General features: G+C 34.1%; 1 pseudogene; it reads right to left on the bottom strand.

The window, feature by feature from the left end:
- Positions 1-12,274: 12,274 nt before the first annotated feature.
- On the bottom strand, positions 12,275-13,291 carry LOC116872363 (annotated as a pseudogene).
- Positions 13,292-22,047: the final 8,756 nt, after the last annotated feature.

Below are 22,047 nucleotides of genomic sequence, written 5' to 3'. Positions count from 1 at the left end.
CTTCAGATCTAATGAGCTTAAACAATAATGCTAGCATTCTAGATGTTGTGCGTGGTATAAGGTGACACAAGAAGGTTTTTCTTACTTCACAGTATTTCCTATGATCTTAAAATGACAAGTAAAAGTAAGCATTTATATAATCACCTTTTTTTCTCTTTGTAAATGTTCTGGGATAATGTTTTATATATGACAAAAGTATAAATATTTATGTACAACATTGGGTATGGATATATGAAGTCCATTTGCATTATTCTTTTAAAGCCAAATATGTTTATCTTTACCCATATTCAGAATTTGTATTTGACACCAATATTCTCCTCTTTTCTCTCAGCCATCTCATTACTTCACTACCTCTGTATTCTTGCCAATCACTTACCATATAGGAAACTCATATAAATACTTGAAGTGATGTTGAACTGTTGCACTGAATCAAAAAGATTTGGACTCTGTGGCAACAGCTAAGCAGGTGACCTTGAACAACTTTAATTACCCATCTCTAAGATGTGACCTTGAACAATCTAAGATGTGACCTTGAACAACTTTAATTACCCATCTCTCAGATGGGTAATATTGCTTGCTTTATAGTGCTATTATAATAATAAAATGATTTATTATTTGAGATAGATTCAAGAAAAGATATCTAAAAATTCTCTTGAATTTTATAAAATAGGTTTGTGAATTCCACATACTAGTAATATTTTAGTATGCTATACTTTTGTGTACATTTGCTTCTTATTAACTGTCAGAACATTGATCTAATGGAAAAAAGCACCATGTTCAGTCCAAAATTTCTAGCAAGTACCACTTGATTATTCTTTTCTTTTTTTTTTAGATTTTATTTATTTATTTGACAGAGAGAAAGAGAGAGAGAGATCACAAGTAGGCAGAGAGGCAGGCAGAGAGAGGGGGAAGCAGGCTCCCCGCTGAGCATAAAGCCTGATGCAGGGCTCGATCCCAGGATACTGGGATCATGACCTGAGCTGAAGGCAGAGGCTTTAACCCACTGAGCCATCCAAGCACCCGCCGCTTGATTATTCTTTTTCTTACCTCCTACTTCCAGTGACTTTTATCAGGTTGTTACTATCCCATACCATGAACATGTTAATAGGCCCTTTAAAGGTATCTCTTTATTCCAAATAAGGGATTATGTTACAAGTATCTGGGCTTTATCTTTCATGCTCTTTCTTATTTCTCTAATAAAATACAACCCATCGTTATAGTCTTGAAGGAGCTAGCTCAAATATTATTTCCCAGTTTCTCAGGATGGATTTGTTATGACTTCCTTTATTACTTCTAAGGCATTTTTTATAACACAGTATAATTGTCATTATGTCTGTTTTCTACAATAGAGGCTACAACTCTTAACTGAAATTTCAGCATAATGAGAATGTGTAGAAAGGCAGAGAGAGAGAATGAACTATATGTTTGTTGAAAAGAGAAATTAAATCATAAGTATCAGTTTTAAGGTTAGAATAATATTAACTAGAAAATTATGATTTTATATTACCTGAAAATTTATTTATTGAGCACAGTAGTACATGTGAACTAAATTTCTTTTTGAAGAATATTATAATATATATTTTAAGAATCTGATGCTCAGTAATATTTTAGCCTAATTAATTCTATCTTTCTTTCTCTCCATTTTTTTTCCATTTCCTTTCTATCCCATGCCATTTACTTTCCATTCATATTGCAAGGGTCCTTGTCAAAGTTTGCCCCCATAAATAGGAGATTTGAATTGGAAGAAGACTTAAGGATTAGGAAGATGCTGAAGATAAACTCATCTCCTTCAAATTTATGTTTACCCTGGTCTGATGAAAACATATTAACAAGATATAGTTAATAATTACAGGGTTCTAAGATCATAGAGGGATATATACAAGTCTTTGTGAAGAAAAATGCAGATACATTTCTGCTGATCAATGAAGCTGTATATAAACTGAAGTCTTACCACTTAAATAGGAAATATTTATAATTCCAGTTCCACATGGAGAAAGAATATTATCATTATTAGTAAGAATTAGAGATTAGATAGAAGGAGCTAAGCTTGAGAATATGTATGTGTATAGGTGATTTGGTTTTAATTACAAGACGTGTTCAGATTCCCTTTAAGTACAATGCAAGTTAACATTTCTTTCTCTGTGGCAATTGTATTAATTGACTTGAGGATGAATGGTAGCAATCCTGGAGGATGCTTGTCTCTGTACAAGGTTGACATTTAATTCAACTGACTATCAAGCATGACTGCAAAGAGGATTGCACTCTGTGTCCAGATTGTGGATTAGTTATCATTATTTAAGTATTATAGTTTATATAATGACACTAAAACATGTTCTATCCTTCAATCTATTTTTTTTCCTTAAGAATACAACACCAATATTAATTGTGGAGTCTCAGTGTGGCATCTCTCTTGGTAAACGGGGACCCCCAAATGTGGGGGAATTATAAGGTGGAAGCCAATGGCTAGGGCCATGAAAATAATTCATCTGAGACAGAACAAAGGAGATAGAAGTTTATTAAATACACTGCAAGGGAGTGGCAGGCAGGACGCCAAAATGGAAGCTGTCTGCAACATAGTGGGTGGGGGCTTTTTTTAAAGGGGGAATGTGAAGTCTTATGGTAACATATGGAATGTTCCCTTTTTTGGTAACCATGCCTGGTTGTAAGTAGCCCATTGTTTAGTTAGGGCCCGTGGATATCTTGAGCTGAGTTGCCTGATGGGACTGTCTGTACTCAGCCAGGTGGCCGCTGTGGACCATTTCTACATTCCATCGCTAAAGCCTGTGTGCCTAAAAGTGGCTTCTACATAAATTATTAAAAAAACAACAACAAAAAAAAACACTGGGGATGCCTGGGTGGCTCAGTGGGTTAAGCCTCTGTCTTCAGCTCAGATCATGATCTCAGGGTCCTGGGATTGAGCTCTGCATTGGGCTCTCTGCTCACCATGGAGCCTGCTCCCCCTCTCTCTGTCTGCCTCTCTGCCTACTTTTGATCTCTCTCTGCCAAATAAAGAAATACAATCTTTAAAAAAATACCATTGTTTCTTGAAGCCGCACAAACTTTACGTTACTAACTATCATTTCTCTGAACTTTACCAACTTTATGGTCTCTACCAAGAAACCCATTAACTCCTTTTCAGCAGGACCACCTTTTAAAAGAATAATGTCTTGATAGTTATTTTTTTTTTCTACAATTCCATAGCATGTCTTTTAACATTGCCTTGCTGCTATGTCCTCATGCCTCATTTGCTATGCAACAAATGAGGACATTCATTGAAAATTTATATGAAGAAAAGTCCTAGGGGTGCCTGGGTGACTCAGTCATTAAATGTCTGCCTTCAGCTCAGGTCATGATCCCAGCTTCCTGAGATCCAGTCTTGAATTGGGTTCCCTTCTCAGTGGGGAATCTGCTTCTCCCTCTTTCTCTGCTTGCTGTTCCCCCTGCTCTCTGTCAAATAAATAAACAAAATATAAAAAAGAAAGAAAGAAAGAAAGAAAGAAAGAAAGAAAGAAAGAAAGAAAAGAAAAATCCTAAAACAATAGGAAATAGTATATCCTACCTGGATGCTAGAGAGCTATGTTAAATCCAAAGAGAAAGAAAAAGAAATAGAAATTGAAGGATTAAAAAAAAATGATGTATTGATAAGTCCTTTCTTAGTCTGCTTTTGTGGTTCCATAGTATGATTAGCCTGGTTAAATGCTGCAATGTTCATTAAGCAACACCAGCTGAACTTCCTGCTTGACAAATGATTAGTGAAACTTCCACCACTTTAATATGCTACCCTGTAATATTTCAGTCTTTGTTAGTCTCATAAAATATAAACTTCAGTCAATATAACCCAACTCGTGTTAAAAATTGTCTGTGAAATGAATAGTCATAGAGGATTTCCAGAAGAAATTATGCTCTTATCCAATTGGACTAAATAATTTTCATATTGAGACTCAGACTATGGGAGAGATGTATACATAGATCGAAATTTTAGACCCTCATAAGGTTGATATCTGGGTTTTTGCATAAGCTAGCTTCAAACATTATATACAAAATAACTTTGCTTGTTGATGGAAAAATGTCCAGCACACATATGTAAAGACCAACCTTATACTATACTGTGTATAATAACTTAGCCCTGTCTTTGTAGAACATAGATTTAAGGTAGTTTTCCTTTTTTATACTGTCCTCTTTATCATCTTCATGAAAGTTTGAACTGACGAAAAATTATGTCACTAAAATTAATTAAGCCAAGTATGCATGACTTCTCCTGTTTTTGAAGCTAACACCTTTGATTCTTCTAAAAGTAGTCTTATGGATTGCTCTAGTTCCTTCTTCCTTCACCCCCTGCTTAGGCTAAATGTTATCACCCATTTATCATTTATTTAGCACTCCTCACAACAAGCTGTTTTCTGGAGGTAAAAAAAAAAGTTAGAAAAAGATAACGGCTTTTTTTTTCCCTTTTGTTCTTAAGCTTTAAGCTTATTTGAGCCAAGACAACTGCCTGCAAGTGAGGAATTAAACTCTTTTAAAGTTCAGGTATTCACTGTTTTTTTGTTTTGTTTTGTTTCATTTGTTTGTTTGTTTGTTTTATTTTTTTTACAGGAGAGATACTCAAATGAAGAACGAATTCTGAATCCAAAAGCAAAACTTGCCAAAGAAAATTCTCTTCCTCCTCACACACACACAAAGCCTCTGGACTTTGTGAGAAAACAACCATAATGACCTTGCAGTTACTGAGCTAGGTCTTTTTGACCCTCAAAAGGTTAAGAAAAAGTTGAGTATTTATTTGATAGTCTAATCCACACTCAGCCAGGGAAAATGGGATAGAACATGAAAAAATTGTCTTCCCAAATTTCTAGAAATGGGTTGATGTCTGTATTTGAATCACAGACAGGACAAAGCATGTTTGCTGTTTATCATTTTGAGATCCCAGATACAAAGGATGTTTTCAAACACCCAACAAGAGTTTTAATTATCAGAAAAGCTTTTTTTTTTAATAGCTCTTAATCTGAAGGGCTCCAGCTGACTTTCGAGAGAATCATAAAGTAGGAGTGCTAGAGGAATAGAATTATTAAAAGATTAGAGAGTTGAATGGAACACAAAATTAAATTTTTGTTTGGTTCTTAACAAAATTACTTTGAAATATAAAATTACATTAATTAGAGTTGGTTTCTGGTTCTGCATTTAAATAGCTTGCAATTTGCCATTCCACGCTGACAAGTAAAAAGCTGAACAAACTGAAAAAAATCAACAATTGTTCTTGGATTTTTAAGAGAAGGGAGGACATATGACAAACTAGACAAACTACTGTGTTCAGGATTGGAGAGACAGAAAGGCAAATATAGGAAATAAGAACTTACCAGAGCTGACGTTCAGGACCAGAAACTTCTGTGGAACCAGTGGTGAGTAGGAAGCCCTGAACTGGAATTGATAAATTGCTGGAGGCTCAGTGTGGACAGTTCTAAGAGTTAAAAACTTCAGGAGAACCCAATTATAGGATAGGAGGACTTCCACTTTCCTGTGCAATTTGCCTTAGGATTTTAACCAGATTCCCAAAGTAAATATCAGAGAAATATCTCCTGTTTCTAGCAGGAAATAGGGAAAAAGAACTATTTTGAAATATACCAGAGCACTCTGTTTTTCTTAACAAGACCTGCCTTCGGGAGAAACTGTTTTGCCAGAACTTAACCTGCCAGAACTTAACTTTTATCACAGACTAGCTAATCTAGAGGAAGGAAAATGCCCAACTGTAACAAACTTGAGCCGTCCTATCCAAATCAAGGGGAAGAAAAACAAAAACAAAAACAGAGCTGAGAACCTATGAAGTTCATCTCCCAGAGAAATAGAAATAGGCTCACCAAAACACCTAGACCTGATCTTAGGACCACAGAATGCTTTCACTCACCCCACAGTTTACCAACACATTATCAAGGACCTATTGCAGCAATCAATTTCAGCCAATAAATCATGTTTCTCTATTAAGGAAAAAAAAAATTACAAGGCATACCAGAAGGAAACGCACACAAACACACACACACACACACAACTGGAGGAGACAGAGCAAGCATCAGAACCAGACATAACGGAGATCGGAATTATCAAAGATTACCAGGGATAAAGAAAGACATTACATAATAATAAAGGGGTCATTTATCTGAGGAGACATAATAATTCTTAATTTGGATGCACCTCACAGAACATCAAAAATATACATGACATATAGATAGATAAATAGATATAATATATACACATCATCATATATATATCATTATGTACAGCAGAAGAGAAGTAGTATATATATAGTATATATATCTAATATATACTTCATCATATATGATGATGATGTATGTGTGTGTGTCTGTGTGTTTGCGTGTGTGTGTCTATATAAATAAATTTAATGGAATATTACTCAGCCATAAAAAAGAATGAAATCTTATCATTTGCAGTGACATGATGGAGCTAGAGAGTATTATGCTAAGTGAAATAAGTCAGTCAGAGAAAGAAAAATACTATATGATTTCACTCATATGTGGGATTTAAGTAACAAAACAAATGAGCAAAGGTGAAAAAAAGGAAAGGGAGGCAAACCAAGACACATCTCTTAGTAGAGAAAAACTGATGATTAACAGAGGGGAGGTGGGTGAGGTAGGTGGGTGAAATAGGTGATGGGGATTAAAGGGGGCATTTGTGATGAGCACTGGGTCTTGTATGGAACTGTTGTGTCACTGTATCGTACATCTGACACTAATATAATACTGTATGTTAACTAACTGGAATTTAAATAAAGACTTTAAAAAATGGAGTCTTCAATTAAAAAAAATAAGATAGTATAAACCTGTGTGTATTATTAAGATAGTATAAACCTATGTGTATCAGGAAATATGACGAATGAAAGAAGGAGAAATGGAACAAACTCTTCAAATCATCCAAGGAAAATCGAAGTAAATGCCCATTTGGTGAGGTTACCAAGACTCCTAAAATTTGATCACTTTAGGGATGGGGGGGAACTCAAATAGGAGGTGTATAATAATACAAAGGAAAAAATGTTAACAGTTATTGCATTTAATGTAAAATGACTGGATATATTAAAAGGAAAGTTATAAAATCAGTTTAAAATGGAGAAGGTTGTAATTTAAAAATAAATAAATTGAAAACAAAATGCCTAAGTCTGAAAAGTAAGAAGTGAGACATACATTCATTACCAGAAATTATAAAAGGAGTCAAACATTAAGAGTAGATTAAATTGGTTGAAAGATTAAAGAAATTAAACAAAGGATAACTTTATGTAATCCTAAGTGTTAATGATGTAATTATGATTTCAGCATGGCAATAAAAGTATCTTGTTAAATAATGAGAAAAAGAATACTTTATAATAATACTTTTTACTTATAGGGGACAACAAAACTTGTATTTCTGTGTAAATTTAAAATTCATGATGTCCCTGCCTTATAGCATTCCTAAGTTATTCAAAGCAATGAGAACTTCTTTTTAAAGACTTTATTCAAATTCCAGGTAGTTAACATACAGTGCAATATCAGTTTCAGGTGTACAGTAAAGTGATTCGGCATTTTCATACAACACCTGGTGCTCATCACATGTACCCTCTCACCACATGTGCCCTCCTTAATCCCCTTTACCTCTTTCACCCACCCCCACCCACCTCCAGCTTGGTAACCATCAGTTTGTTAATGAGGACCTTTTTAAAAAAAGTATTTAAGAATTTAGGAGGATATCAATATAAAGTAAGAAGACATTTATTACAACATTAGAAATTAGGAGACAGAAATCAAAAAAATAAAAATTGTATGAAGTGAATGTGTATGAATGTCTGTAGAGTAGATATTCTTGGTCAAGGAAAATAGAAAGAATAAAAATAGAAAAAAATGTTAAAGGAAACAATCACATGTACAGGTCAATAAAATAATAAAATATTAATGCTAGCAACTCTTGGCAGCATTATTCAAATATCTTGAAAAAATATCTTGAGGAAAGAATTACATATGGGTAATTTAAAACTACCAAAATTGAACCTAAGAGAAAAAATGGAAAACTTGAATAGACTAATTACTGCAAAAATGGAAATATTTTTAGATCACTGAAAATGAACTACACAGCTGAGTTTTACCTTATTTTAATAAAACATGATAAATGATATTTACATTTCTGGATATTGAAAATCATGGAATTTTTTCAAAAGTTTTACTTATTTATTCATTCATTTATTTAAAATGTGAGGTATAATTGACATATATTAATCTTAGGTGTGCAATGTAGAAATTTGATATTTATAAAATGATCACTGCAATACATCTAGTAAATATTAATCACCACACAGTTATAGAAGTTTTTTTTTCTTGTGTTGGAAAATCAAGATATATTCTCCTAGCAACTTTCAAATATGCAATACATTATTATTAACTAGTTACAATGTATACACCATATTTCCATGCCTTAGTTTATATCTTTCAATCACTTTACCCATTTCACATCCCCCACTAAAATATTTTTAAGCCTATAGATACATATATAAAAAGAACAGTGTAATGGGTATCCATATTTTTTTTGTTTGTTTGTTTATTCATTTGCTCAATGATGTGGTTTCTGGCATGGCATCTCTTGCATGAGAGGTTGTAATACAGAAATATTTTTCATGTGGTTTTATCAGTATATTTAGAAATTCAGAAAATTTAATACAAAAATCAAATAAAAGTAGTCCATAAAAAGAAAGTATAGATCAATTTACATATGTATATGTATATAAAATTTGTATGTAGTATTAGAAAAGCATCACTAGAATAGCTGAATATCCTAATAAAATTAATAGGATATTAGGAACAACCATGGAAAGATAAAAAAGCATAGAGAACTAGAACTAGATTAAGTATATATCAGATGTAATTTTATATATATACATACATATATAGTTGATAATTCCATTAAGGTCTAAAGGGGCAGATTAATTAATTGTTTATTTGGAGAAAAACAAAAAGTACAATATGGATATCTGTGTTAAAATACTTTCCAAATGCTTTATTTATATATAAAAATACAGAGTAAAAATATTACAAATATTTAGACATTGCATTCCATTGCAGGTGTTAAGGGGGCTAGAGAAAAGCTCATAAAGAGAAATCAATAAAGTTAGGAAAAAAAGAATAAAACTTTTTTCTAGGAAAAATAACATGAAAGTTATTAGATAAATACCAATTCTGAGAAAAAAATGTGTAACAAATTTCTGTAATATGTACATTTTTAAATTGGAAAGAAAATATAAGCACTTCAAAACAAAAATGGTTAAAGGAAATGAGTAGAAATGGCCAAAAAGCAAATGAAATATGTTCAAATATTTGGTTGTCAGAAAAAGGATGTTAATGTGATAAATATGTCACCCTACAGTTAAAAGACAACCAAAACATAAAAGTTACAATTTATTTCTGGCAGGTATTTAGGGAACCTGTGTTTTCTTACATCACTGGCATAAAATATTAATTGAGTTTAATGCAGGCAATCTGGCAACATATATTAACATCAATAAATGCATTGTTTGAGCTTTGGAATCTTTTCTACATAGACACAATGTACAAATATGTCCAAAGATACTTCTTAAAGTATTTTCATAGTGGTCAAGAACAAGAAACAATACAAATGCCCATTAGTAGGAAAACGTTAGGATACAAGTGTTAAGTAATATACTTACTAAAAAAGAAACATTATAATAACATTTAATCATTTGGAAAGATTTTTAATAAAATATTGTCAAATGGGAAAAGATGCAGAAAGATGTGATACTAGTATCCTGCTTTATAAGAATAACAATCTCTAGGATAAAATTATAGATATGAGTGCATATATGTATATGTATGTACACATTTAGAAGATTTTATGAAAGGACTCATACCACTTATTAACATGGATGATTGTAGATAGTGATTATAATGGGTGGAAGAAAAAGTTAAGGGCAAGAAATGCAATATATATATTATATGGTATATCAATAAATCAATAAAATAATAAGTTAATAAAACTAAATTATTAAATAAATAAATTAACAAAATAATAAAAATACCACACATGGTTATATAATCCCACTTATGTATATAACAAGATCTATAACAAACAGTTTAAAAAGTTAACATGTTTACATTCAAAGTGTTGGATTTTGAGGTGATCTTTATTATCTTCAATGCATTTTATGTATCTTTTAAAAATTCAAAAACAAGCACTGGGGTTGAAAATATTTAAATACTGTCTCTGAATCTATACACACACACACACACACACACACACACACACACACACATATATAAAGTATAATATATATAAAATAAATAAATAATATATAAATGAATATGTAAAATGTATTTATGAAGCATTGTCTTTTTTTAATATGAGAAGCTTATTAACTTTTTTGATACATATCTAAGTAACAATTACTACCTCCTTTTAAGTGATAATTTCAGGTTATCTTTATTTAAAATTAAATTTGTTGTGATGAGCATTGGGTATTGTATGTAAGTGATGAATCACTGAATTCTACACCTGAAACTAATATTGCATTGTATGTTAACTAACTGGAATTTAAGTAAAAACTTGGAAAAAATAAATAAAATACACTTAAAATCATCTATGAATATTTGAGAGAAATGTCCTAGGCAGTTACTTAAATTGCTTATGAAAAAGTAATGACTACCAAGATGTGAGATGCACTGAAAAGGTGGTGGGGCATGTTTTCCATTTATTCCTCCCAGAAAATTGCTTTGGTGGGAAAAGTCCTAAGTAGATGATTACTCAATTTGTACAGTTCACGAATACATCTACTACTTTCAGATAATTGTGTTATTCAGTATTTCTAGAAAATACTTATACATTGGTGGAGCATCCTGTGCTCAAAGACCTTATAACCCATAAAAACATTCCAGTTTATAAATATATTTTTCAGAAATCCTGCAAATTAAACCATCACTCCTTTTAATTAAATAATTTAATAATCTAATGGAGTAGGACAGAGAAATCTGTGTTATACTATAAAGAAGAAATGCTGTAGGGTCACTACTTAGGATCTTAGAAAATAATTTTATCTAAGTCCCCCTGCCTAAATGTATATAGAGATGATATGGATACCTAATTTATTCTATTTGTTTAAGGACTTAAACATGCATGCAAATTTATTCAAATTATTGGCATAGAGCAGATGAAGCATGTTAAATCAATGAAAGCATAAATACCACCAAAATTCTCTTTAACGTGTTAAAGTCTTCTTTATGCAAATCAGACTCAACAGGACTGTAACATGTCTTCTGAGAGCTTTAAAAAAAAAAAGATTTTATTTATTTATTTTAAGGAGAGATAGAGAGCATGAGCAGGGGGAGGGGCAGAGTCATAGGTGAGAGAGAATCTCAAGCAGACTCCATGCTGAGTATGGAGCCTGACGGGTGCTGATCTCAGGACACTGAAATCATAACCTGAACCAAAATGGAGTCTCAGGCACTTAACCAACTAAGCCACCCAGGCATCCCTCTCTCTGATAGCTTTTATGGGGACATTAAAACTGTAAGGGAATGTGTCTGACCCAGCAGTCTGTATCAGGTAGGGCAGGCAATGTAGTTTAGAAGCAAGGTGTTCTGGATTCTGGGAAGACCAGGATTATATTGCCTAGAATTCGGTTGTCTGGTGAGAAACTGCTTCCTAGACAGTTGTCTTTTTGCTGTCACCTCACATGGCAGAAAGGGCAGGGGAGCTGTCTTGATATTTATAAGGGAACTTATCCTATCCATGAAGTCTCTGTCTGCATGACTGTCAAAAGTTTGGAGGGAAACAAAATGGAGAAATAAAACCAACAAATTATTGAAGTAGTAATTAGAAAAAGGTTATTGTGTACATGCCAAAAAGATAGTTGCAAACCGGGAGCACTCAAACCAAAACATGGAATTAGGTTGAGAGTTATAGATATATTTTAAGCATCACAAATAAGATTTTTTATTTGTCACTATTAAAGGTCTGAATTTAATTAGATTCTTGAACTGATGGCTCATATCCTGATATCAGCTCATTGAACTTCAACATGTGTCTCACCTGCCACATATTTTCAGAACTACTAGCTTCACCGTGAAGCCTCATGAGCTTTCCCAATTCAAACTTGGGCTCCTTCAGCATTTCTACTCTTCTAACAAAGGTATTGTGAAGTGGAAATAGACTGGCAATCCTTTTCTATGTCTTTCTTCATGTTTGCTGGAATCAATTTATTGACCACTTTTCTTTCTTTTTTTTTTTTCAAGTAATTTATCTACACCTCTAGAGTCATGATTTCTGGCATCTTTTTCCAAAATTGGCAGACTTGTTGATGCTGAGAGGCCTTCTGACTCTGATTATTTCATATGCATGTATGCATGCATGTATGCATGTATGTATTATTTATTTATTTATTTTAGTAAAATCAACGCAAAGTAAACAAAGCAAATCACCATCAATAATCGTGGCATCAACATGGGCTTTGGTCACAGGCTGCCTTTTTTTGACAATGGAGCTTATTTTGGTCCAGGTAAGATCCATGCCATGGAAATTAGGTAGTTTTTACCCCAAATGTCCTCAGTAATTAACTTTAATTTCTAAATGCTTTTTCATCTTTCTGAAGATTAGCAAGGTTTACGTCAAAAACAGGACCCTTGAACCCATCAGATGTGATTTGGGTTCCTTGCATTCTTGTGACTAGTGTTTTTCCAATATTTCTGTTTTTCCCCCAATATCTCTTATATCGAACAATGCTTCCACATCATACCAATCTTTCTTAGAGAATGGATCAACCATTTTCTTTTTTATTCCGTTTTTGCTTCCTTTCCTAGGTGCTTGTTCTTGCCAATGCCATGTTCAGGGAGCCCCAGAGTTATACTGTTATAAAGCAGCTTATATAGTATAGAGGCTATGACTGCTTACTCTTCACTGTGATTGGTTGCAATATTTGTATTTTCTTAAATTTAAGGGAGTTGGTTAGTGATTACTTCATATTGATTTGGGGAAATAATTTAAGTTTCACTTATGATGTTTTGAGACATAAGCAAGAAGTAATCAGATCAGATTAGCCTCACTTGTCTTAGAAAATAAGTTTTACTTGTATGACTAAACTAGTTTTGTCTGCTCAAAGAATTTCAAGTCTGTATTCTATTTGTGTGTTATTTTTTAAAGTAATGCTTTATACAGTGCTTTATCAGTTTCAGGTGTAGAATATAATAACACATCTATACTTTTTTTTTTTGTCTTTATCATGATATGTATACTCCTAATCACCTTTGTCTATTTCATCCATCCCTCCCAAACAGCTCTCCTCTGGCAACCACCAGTTTGTTCTCTGTTATTTGAGTGTGTTTTCGTGCCCCTTCTTTATTTTTGTTTGTTTTGTATCTTGAATTCTACATCTAAGTGAAATCCTTGTCCATTCACAAATGAAAGGATAAAAACTATGTGGTGTATATTTCATATATATTACTCAGCCATAAAAAAATGGAATCTTGCTATCTGAAACAACATGTATGGACCTAGAGGATATTAAGCTAAGTGTTTTTGGAGATTTTCTCTGTCCTCTTCTTGTCTTTATCACTTTTGGTCTTTCCTTTCCACTCAGAGTCCCCTTTATATTTCATACAGGGATGGTTTAGTGGTCATTAACTCCCCTTTAGTTTTCGTTTGTCTGGGAAATGCTTTAGCTTTCCTTTTATTCTGAATGTTAGCCTTGCTGGATAGAGTATTCCTGGCTGCAGATTTTCCCTTTCAGCATTTCGAATATATCATGTCAGTCTCTTCTGGCTTGCCAAGTTTCTTTTGAGAGGTTTGCAGCTAGCCTAATGGATCTCTTGGAAGTTAGGGACTTCCTTGTCTTGCTGGTTTTAGGATTTTTTCTTTATCTCTGTGTCTTGGTGTTGGCCTGCTTTTATTGATTTTGATGGAAGTTCTCTGTGCCTCCTGGATTTGGATGTCTGATTTCTTTCCCAGATTAGGGAAGTTCTCAGCTATCATTTCCTTAGGTAAATTTTCTGCTGCCTTTTCTCTCTCTTCTTCTGGGACTCCTATAATACAGATGTTACTATGTTTGGTGGAGTCACTGAATTCCCTAAATCTATTCTCATGTTCCATAATTCTCTCTTTTGTTCAGCTTCATTATTTTCCATTATTTTATCTCCTATATCCCTTAGTCATTCCTCTACCTCTTCCATCCTTGTGCTCGTTACACAAATCTGTTTTGAATCTCAGTTATTGTATTTTTCATTTCTAATTGCTTTTTAACTCTTTTATCTCTGAAGTATTCCATTCTTTCCTCAGGCTAGTGAGTATTCATACTATTGTTGCTTTAAATTCTCTATCATGAATGTTACTTGCATTTGTTGCACTTAGATCTCTAGCCATGACCTTATATTGTTCTTTCATTTGGGATGAATTCCTCCCTTTTGGAATTCTGTCCAAGTCTCTACCTTCTTCTCTGCAGAGGGAGAAAAGCCCATTATGCTTCTTACTCCTGAGAGTAATAGCTTTATGAAGAAGAGATTATACATTTTCTCTGGTGTGTCCTGTGTGTACTCTACTATTGGGTTTAGGTTGCTCTGTCATCAGGCCAGTCATCTGGAGAGGCTTTCCTTGCCTACAATGGGCAGTATTTGATCCTTGGCCAGAATGTAGCAAGTTTTTATTTATTTATTTATTTATTTGACAGGCAGAGATCACAAGTAGGCAGAAAGGTGGGCAGAGAGAGAGAGGAAGGGAAGCAGGCTCCCTGCTAAGCAAAGAGCCCAATGCAGGGCTCGATCCCAGGACCCTGGGATCATGACCCGAGCAGGAGGCAGAGGCTTTAACCCACTGAGCCACCCAGGTGCCCCCAGAATGTAGCAAGTTTTAATTAGAGGTGCTCTGGTCTACTTGTCAATTGGGACCTGATACTACCACGACAATTGAACCCCTGCAGAAATCTCTGGTCAGGAGATGTGGTGTGGGCAAGGGTTTCTGCTGGTCTTCTGGGGAAGGGGCCCACCATGCTAGGACTGAGACAAGGTCGACCAAGAAGAGCAGTTCTGTCAGAGCACAGGGTTATGGGATTGGTTTAAAAAAGTTGTGCATTCAGTGTTAGCAGTGTGTGGCTTACCACAGGTGACTACATTTATGTTGAGGGGCGGGGTAGGGAAATGGCTCATCCAGCTCCTTTGTCCCAGAAAGGACCCCTCCACACATGCACACCACCTCCCTGGAAGCACTCCAAGAAGAGCAACTAATCTGCCTTGTGGGTCCCAAGTATTTTTCATATCACTGTTTCCATGCTGTCTGCCTCCAAGTTGTCTGCCTGCCTTCTCTCCAGGAGGGGCAGTGTCCCCATGGCTCTATCCCAGCTAGGACTGCTGATATTCAAAACTCCTATCTTTAAGCTCTGCTGATTGCAAGGACTCACAAAAATCAGTCTCTCTCATTTTCCCAGCTAATTGCTTTGGGGAAGTGTTTGTCGTGTGCATTTCTCTGTGGGCTGCTCTCTCTGGTGCTTGTGCTCATGCTTTTTTTCTCTGTGACCAGGTCTCCCTCCCTTCAGCAGCACAAGTGATATGATTAGCTTCTTCCCAAACCATGTCTCTGTACTTCCTACCTTCTTCAATGTGCTTTCTTCTCTATCTTTAGTTGTGAAGTTTGTTCTGTCAGTCTTCACGTTGATTTCTGGGGTACTTAGAATGATGTGATAGTTATCTACTTGTGTTTGTGGAATTAGAGGAGCTTAGGGTCCTCCTACTCCACTGCTGTCCTAGGTCCTCTAATGTAGTTTAAATCACTGAATGTATTTATGGCCTCCCTATTTAATTTTAATCTAAAATGTGTACATTAATTGGCATATTTATTTTTCAGAATATGTTTCATTCATAAGGACATTTCTATTTTCTAAATTTATGTATTTCTATTTTGTAGCATCATATTAACATTTTTAAATAAAATAAGCATTATTCAGTTACATTTATAAGGTAAATATGTAATTAGATTTAATTTCCTCCTATTTTTTTCTACTCTTACTTGAACAAAATTTGATATGATATTAACAGAGCTGTCAACATTTGTTAGTAGAAAGAGGTAGTATTGCTCATTACAATTCAACTTTTTAATAATTAAGAAAAAAAAACCCAAAAAACTAAAGTGTTCACACTTTTAATGTATCCATAGGGAAGATACCATGACTATAACAGTATTCATGAAAATAATACAAAACAGTTGTATTAAAAGAGGGTGGCATCCTGAGAGTAAATGAGCAGGACCACACTGATAGTCTTGGATATTCCTTAAAGGATATATTGAGAAGAATGGCCCCCATTGAATATTAAAGTTTCTGGACAGGTTTTAACTAATAAGATTTCATCAGTTAGTCTGTTTAACAAAACCTTTCTGGTTGCTGCATGGTTGGCAGGACTGGTGTAGCAGTGTTTTAAGAAGCAATCAGGGTAGGACAAAAACACTCTGCATTTAATCTCACATTATTATTATACATAAAACAGTATTAAAGTATTGAAAAATATATTGGGAAACACATTTTTCTCCTGTCCTTAATTTATAAGATATATTATTTATAACTCTTTAAAAAGTTTTTATTTAAATTCCAGTTAGTTAACATACAGTGTAATATTAGTTTCGGGTGTAGAATATAGTGATTCCACAATTCCATACAATACCTGGTGCTCATCATAACAGGTGCACTCCCTAATCTCCATCACTTGTTTCCCCTATTCCCTACCCACTTTACCTCTGGTAACTGGTTATAAAGACAGAAGTGGGAACTGGTATTTGTCACCAGAGTCAGCAGTGGATCTACAGATGAGGACATTTAACTCTAATTTTGAGAACGCTATTGTTATTGTAATTTTCAGATAACAGAATTAAGAATCAGAATAGTTCAGGAAATTTTCCCAAATCTGACAGAGAAGGATTAAAAAAGAATCCTAGATAACACCAAAGCAGTTCTTTTCCAATGTGATTCAAACACTGAGGAAGAAAGAGTCCTGGTTAACATAACAACCTGATTTCCTGGATGTAAGTCCATGGACATATCAAGAAATACACTGAAACTGTTCTAGAATGGGAGTCAAAGAGGAACTCCACACAAATGGTATATGTGTGCATGTCCCTGTGCACATATGGGGTGTGGGTAAGTGAGCACTGGGCTAGGTATGCATATTGTATTTCTTTCTAGGGCCTAGAAGTGGTAGTTTTACCCCAATTTAGAAATGTTGTGCATGCTATAAGCACACCAAGATTTTATAATTCAAATATTATAATATGTAGAAAAAAGAGATTAACACTGTATTTATATGTGCAAAGTACTTTGCACACTCACATGGAATTTTCTCAAAGCTTTCTTAATTTTTCAAAGAATATCTGTTATTATTAAAATGTAATGAAAAACATAATTAAGTATCCTCATGCTAAAGACTCCAGGTACTTAAATATTTAACAGCTTAGAGTTAATACCCCTAATGTAATATAGTCAGCACATAAATATTTAATTCCACTTCTGTAAACTTTCAGAGTTAGCATAGCTTGTGATAGTGTTCAATACCCCTAGCACATATGGAAGTAAAACCTACTCAGTTCATTTTAGTCAGTGTTTTGAGCCTCCAAATCTCCTGTCAGAACTACTATATCGGGAAAATCTACCTAGTAACCTTCTCCCTTAAATTCCTACTCATCTGCTAATGGATACAACAATGTTTTGTTGTTGTTTTCTTTTCTTTCTTTCTTTTTTTTTCCCCCCACAACAAGGTGAGCAATGAAAAATGAGAAAGGGCAGGAATAGTTTATAGAATGCTTATTCACTCCTTGAACAATCAACTTCATGTACACTTAGACTTCATGCATATGCTAGAGAAATAGATATGAGACCATAATGAGAAATGAGGTTGAACACTGTTTAGTTAAATCAGAAGTTCAAACAACAGCAGACGCTGTGTGTTGGCACTAACCTTAGAGAGAGAAATCACTGTCACTTTACCATGCTTCAGGGTTTTGGCATTTCAAAAATTGGACTACTCAATTTTCATCTTTGGGTGACACTGCCTTAATGTGAATCCTCAAGAAATCATTTGAAACTCCTTTAAACTCCCAGAAGAGAGTTGAATATTAGAATTTGGATGATATCTCCAATGTTTATAATGGCAGGTGTCAAATACTTAAAACAGCATGAGTTGTTTATTTGAACATAAGTAATTTAACAGCAAAAGAGAAGTAGAACTAGGATATTTCTCCTTGCTCTCTCCTTTGGCTTTTTTGAAAAAGAGCATTAAAAGCTTATGTTGATGATGCTGGGTTCTGTTGTGACACTTATCAGCCATCTATGTTTTGCATTTAAAAAAATGCAAAAGCAAACACTTTAGTGAAAGCTATTTTTTTTTAAGCCATCTAGGAATAATTTATGCCCTTGAGAAGATAGTGTGTCAGCAAAATTGTTAGGTTTATGATGAAAAGATATATGCAATTTAATAAGGTTTGTAGGTCAGTGAATTGACTTCAGGATTTCAGGCAGGAGGGAAAACAAATTCAAAATAGTTGAGCATAAGAACTGCAATAACAAAAAGAGAAAAAGCATGAGAAAAAATATAAGATGAGAACTAAATTGTTTCCTCATGAACAAAATTTTGTATGATTATCACACACAATGGATTTTCAATAAAATAAAAAGTAACAACTGAAGATTTACATTATAATTGGCACATAGCACTTAAGTTGCTACATTGTTAGTACCTGATCCTGTTTTCTGCAATGCCAGAAAAATGTAGGTCAGTAATTCTCACTTATTGGCCTGCTTTTAATAAGATGTTCCCAAGTTTATGCAACTGTAAGTCTATAGGAAAAGCACAATCAATTTCATGCTTTTGTTTTGTTTTGTTTTAAATTCTGAACTGTTCACAGAAACACTTAATGTAAAAATAATTTAATAATAATAGCTACAAATACGTTGAATGCTAGACACATTGTTTAATTGTGCAGGTGTATTTCAGACACCAGAGAGAGAGAGAGAACACCGACACCAATCAATTGTGTAGAGAAATTTTAGGTGAAAAATAGGCATTCATTTGTGGGTAAAGTAAAATAAGCATAGTCCAATAAGCATGCAACCTAGTTCTTTTGAGTTAGTTTTATTTGCCTAATCTAGGTTAGATAACACTTGACTCTGAGTTTCTGTTTTCCCATCCTAGAATTAGGAGCATGTCTCAGGATTTTCTAATGTGTGAAAACTCACTGGTTTTCTGTCATCTAAATATTCTGTTAATCACTTTTTTTTTTTAATAACTCTTGGTTTGAACTTTGTTGAGTCTTCTCATAATTCCACACTTGCAACAGAGAAAGCTTTCTAGGGCTGGGCACCTACATAGTCAATCTTGATCTTCCCTAAGCACTTTTTTTTTTTTTCTTGAACATTCTTGCCTTTAAGGAAAATAGTGTCTCTTTGGAATTGGAAAGACCCATTAGAATTCTCCTCAATGGCTCATGAAAAAAATTTCTCCTCAACTATAATCATTTTATTGGCTTTTCTTAACTATGTCTTAGAATAAACTCTCTGATGAGTCTAAGCTGTTATAAAAGATAGTCGAGGAAGAATATTTTCTAAGGCAAATACAAATAAAAATGATAATGTGAAAAATGTCAATGGCATTTTGATAAGGATTGCATTGAAAGTGTAGATTGCTCTGGGCAGCATAGACATTTTCATAATCTTTATTCTTCCAGTCCATGGGCATGGAATGTTTTTCCATCTCTTGTGTCTTCCTCAATTTCTTTCATAAGTGCTCTATAGTTTCTAGAGTATAGATCGTTTACCTCTTTGGTTAGGTTTATTCCCAGGTATTTTATGGCTTTTGGTACTATTGTAACTGGAATCAATCTCTTAATTTCTCTTTCTGGAAAATAATATGGAGGCTCCTAAAGGCACTAAAAATAGAGCTACCCTATGATCCAGCAATTGCACTACTTGGTATTTATCCCAAAGATACAGATGTAGTGAAGAGAAGAGGAACATGCACTCCAATGTTCATAGCAGCAGTGCCTACAGTAGCCCAACTGTGAAAGGAGATGAGATGCCCTTCAACAGATGCATGGATAAAGAAGATGTGGTTCATATATAAAATAGAATATTACTCAGCCATCAGAAAGAATGAATACACACCAATTGCATCAACATGAGTGGAACTGGAGGGGATTATGCTAAGTGAAACAAGTCAAGCAGAAGATAATTATTGTATGGTTTCACTCAAATGTGGAACATAAGGAATAGTGTGGAGAAGGGAGGGAAAACTGAATGGGAAGGAATCAGAGAGGGAGATACACTATGAAATACTCTGGACTTCAGGAAACAAACTGAGGGTTACAGAAGGAGGAAATGGGGGGATGGGGTAACCAGGTGATGGGTATTAAGGAGGGCACATGTGGTGATGAGCACTAGGTGTTATATGCAACTAATAGTTACACACTACATCAGAAACTAATGATGTACTGTAAGTTGGCTAATTGAAGGTAATAAAAGAAAAAATAATGTAAAATATCTCAATATATTTATTTTGGTTACATGATGGATGATAATATTTAGCTATATTGGCTTAAATAAAATACATTTAAAAATTTAAAAAATAAATTTTAGTGTAAATTTTAGTGTAAAAAAGCCCTTTTTAGTTTTTTGTTTTTGTTTTTGTATTTTTTACTGGAATTGTATTGAATCTGTTGATCAGTTTGGGAACAAGTTACATCTTTTTGCTCGATGTCAGGCCCTGAGATCATGATCTGAATCAAAGGCAGACACTTAATTGACTGAACCACCCAGGCACTCAAAGTCATATCATTTTCAAGAACAGAAAGACTCAGTAWCAWYAAGWTRYAWCTTRWTGWTACTGAGTCTTTCTGTTCTTGAAAATGATATGACTTTGAGTGCCTGGGTGGTTCAGTCAATTAAGTGTCTGCCTTTGATTCAGATCATGATCTCAGGGCCTGACATCGAGGTACATGTAGGGCTCCCTGCTCAGCAGGGAATCTGCTTCTCTCTCTCCCTCTGACCCTACCCCCCCATGTTCTCTCTCTCTCAAATAAATAAATAAAATCTTTAAAAAATGATAATGTGAAGGACAATACTCTATCTTAAAACATCTTTGGGGGGTTAGAGAAATAACTACTTTGGGGCACCTGGCTGGGCCAGTGGGTCAGTGGGTTAAGCCTTTGTGTTTGGTTTGGGTCATGATCTCAGGGTCCTGGGATTGAGCCCCGAATCAGGTTCTCTGCTCAGCGGGGAGCCTGCTTTCTCCTCTCTCTCTGCCTGCCTCTCTGCCTCCTTGTGATTTATAAATAAATTAAATTAATTAAATTAAATAAATAAAATCTTAGAAAATTAATTTATAAATTAATTAAATTAAATAAATAAAATCTTTAAAAGAAGACCTACTTTAAGAGGAATAATAAAATAGACTCAGTGTCATATTTTAAGAATTATTTTGCCATATATGTACTCTGACAACCATGAGATGGGTAAAAACCCTTATATGAAAGAGATTGAGGAATTGAGGGGCAACAAACAAGCTGATTTGCTTTCATGGCACCAGTGCAAAATGGAGATGCCTTAACCTCCAATAAAACATCATCATGATTTTAATGAACAAGTGTTTGTCAGGTTTCAGCACTGCCTGAAGTTACATATTTATTAGACAACTCTAAAAAGGCAGTTTATATCAATAGTTCTATCTAGTATTCGTAAAAATATATTTCACATACAGTCTTTTCATTTTCTTTTGATTTAGGACTCAGTTTCTATGTTGGTATGCTTGTTATGCCAGGGTCTATTATGTGTTCCTTTCCACAAAGCTTCTAAAGTCACTTATGACATTATACTCAGAATTGAATAGAAGGGTTATGCTTTAAAACATTCTCCCCTCAAGAGGACAAACTGGTTATAAAAACCAAAGGGAAGACACTCTATGTTACTTTGAATGGGAATTTTGCCATTCTATAGTTCCTAATAGAAAAAAAAATTATGATTTTAAAAATTGTGGCAAATTGAGAAATAAGAGAGCC

The sequence above is a fragment of the Lontra canadensis genome, unplaced genomic scaffold (genome assembly GCF_010015895.1).
Source record: "Lontra canadensis isolate GAN:19392208 unplaced genomic scaffold, GSC_riverotter_1.0 scaffold29, whole genome shotgun sequence".
NCBI classification, from domain to species: domain Eukaryota; kingdom Metazoa; phylum Chordata; class Mammalia; order Carnivora; family Mustelidae; genus Lontra; species Lontra canadensis.
This window is presented reverse-complemented; position numbering and strand designations above follow the sequence as displayed.